At 43.4% G+C, this 2,500-nt stretch overlaps 1 protein-coding gene across 5 annotated transcripts in view; it reads right to left on the bottom strand.

Moving 5' to 3' along the window:
* Positions 1-2,500, bottom strand: part of LOC143293810 (calcitonin gene-related peptide type 1 receptor-like) — a 317,054-nt gene that overhangs the window by 54,068 nt on the left and 260,486 nt on the right. The gene's annotated exons all lie outside the window — the stretch shown is intronic.

Genomic DNA, 2,500 nt, shown 5'->3' with positions numbered 1-2,500 from the left:
CTCCCTCCCCTCCCTCCCTTGTATTGTATTATTGTATTTCTCTCTTTTTGTCACAACAGATGTCTGTGTGTGAAATTCGGGCTGCTCTCCCCAGGGAGAGCGCGTCGCTACACTGAGAGCGTCGCTACACTGAGAGCACCAACCCTTTTTTTTCTTCCTTTTTTGTATTTTTTTACTGCCTGCAGTTTTTTGTTTTTTGTTTCTTTTAGTTGTTTTTTTTTCCTATCGAAGTGGATTTTTCCATAGAATTTGGCCAGGGACAACACTTTTGTTGCCGTGGGTTCTTTTACGTACGCTAAGTGCATGCTGCACATGGGACCTCGGTTTATCGTCTCATCCGAATGGTGAGGTCGTTATGTCACCTGAAGGGTCAAACAGATCAACTAAGTATTCTTTATCGTTTTTTTCCCTCTCGTCTGTTTATTGGACTGTCTTTGGGATGCTACCCTAGTGTCTGCCAGACAGCCGTGGGGACGTCGTCGTGCTCTTTGAGCTAAAGCACATCGCACTTCCTTCATAGACACTCGTTTAGAATAGAAAAAAAGAAAAAGAAAGAAAAGAAAGGGCGCCACCCCATGAGCGACTCAAAAGACCCTGAATGAAGTACAAGGTGTCTTACAAGTTCCTCAGTAACCATTATCTGTTGACTCAAAAGACTCTGAACGAAGTACAAGGTGATTTACAAGTTCCTTAGTAACCATTATCTGTTGACTAAAAGGACCCTGAATAAAGTACAAGGTGTCTTACAAGTTCCTCAGGAACCATTATCTGTTGACTAAAAGGACCCTGAATAAAGTACAAGGTGTTTTACAAGTTCCTTAGGAACCATTATCTGTTGGTGCCTGTTGGCTATGGTCTGTCAAAGGTGTCTGGTGGTACACGATGGTACAGTGGTATGGTTCTCTGATTCAACATCGGCTCTGTGTGAATCAAATATTCCAAGTGTCTAGAGGTACGGGGGTTTGGAGTATGATAGCCATGCGGGTTTTTTGTGTGTGTGTCTCTGTCTGTCCGTCTGTCTGTCTGCCTTTGACTGTATGTCAGCCTGTTTGTCTTGCGCCTCTGTGTTAGTGAGTGAGTGAGTGAGTGAGTGAGTGTGTGTGTGTGTGTGTGTGTGTGTGTGTGTGTGTGTGTGTGTGTGAGTTTGCGTATGTGTACGTGTGAGAGAGGGGAGGATTGGATGGAGAGAGAGAGAGAGAGAGAGAGAGAGAGAGAGAGAGAGAGAGAGAGAGAGAGAGAGAGAGAGAGAGAGAGCGATTGGCGTCAAACGGCAGTTTCCTCTCACAACAGAGGATTTTCCTGGTCCATACCACTCCTGTATCTGCTACTATGTGTTTAAACAGGAAGAACCACATGTATAGCCCTTTGCTGCTCACAGGTCAACCTAAAAAAAAACAACAGAAACAAAATATAAACTTTCTCTCTGTAAAACAAAGTAACTGAAGAATAACTGTGCTCCCTGTGCACAACAAAGAACAGCTCAACAAGATTTCAACTTGAACCAAGCCACATTCTGAAAGCAAGAGTTTACCGTTCTGATCCAGACGGTTACAGATGTCGTGCCAAAAATGGATCCCAATGTTCTCAGACTACTTCACACCCCGTCTCTCTCTCTCTCTCTCTCTCTCTCTCTCTCTCTCTCTCTCTCTCTCTCTCTCTCATACTTACTTCTTAATGTCCCTGAATAACCTGATATATCCATAGTTGCACTGTTTTAATCTTCATGTCAAAATATGGTATATGATTATTGTCTGTTCACATTCCCCTTCATGAGGGACATTGGCTTAAAATGAACAAACCATCTGAACCTGAATCTCTGTCTGTCTGTCTGTAACTCTCTCTTTCTCTTTGTCTATGTCTCTGTGTGTGTCTCTCTGTCTGTCTGTCTCTATGTCTGTAATAATTCTGTCACGAGGAGTCCACCTTAGTGCTGTCCACTCTCCCTGAATCAATGGGGAATTTCACTTCACCTGATTTTATAGGGAAAAGAAGTTTATCCTATCCCGACATTATTATTTTGTACATCTTCCATGCAACCCGTCATCCTCCCACGAAACGATGAATAGACCGAATATGTTCACTCACTGGGAGTTTCAGAACAAGACGGACTTTCGGACTTTGTGCAGATTATGAATAATGCACTGTGGGGAACCAATTCAATAGAGTGCCCCAAAGATCGTACCATTGCTCACAAGTTCTCCCACAAAGGGTTAAAACAAAGTAGCATAACATTTAATATTTTCCCTCACGAAAACAACAACAAACAACCAACAGGGCAGAAAGAGGTGCACGCAAACTGGCTTCCCGTGATAAATCATCGTAACGAGACACACACACATACAAACGTCACACTGGGGATTCTTCTTCCAGCTGATTTCTCACACTGATCGAAGGACAGCAATGCAGAATTGCCTCTGGGAACAAAATTCAATTGAACCCGGACAGCGAGAAGTCGCCAGTCTCAATGCTTAAATCGGCTGTGTGTTGTTTTGCTCATCTC

Source organism: Babylonia areolata, chromosome 19, assembly GCF_041734735.1.
Source record: "Babylonia areolata isolate BAREFJ2019XMU chromosome 19, ASM4173473v1, whole genome shotgun sequence".
In the NCBI taxonomy this organism is placed as follows: domain Eukaryota; kingdom Metazoa; phylum Mollusca; class Gastropoda; order Neogastropoda; family Buccinidae; genus Babylonia; species Babylonia areolata.
The sequence above is the reverse complement of the archived record's forward strand: the minus strand, read 5'-3'. Positions and strand labels throughout refer to the sequence as shown.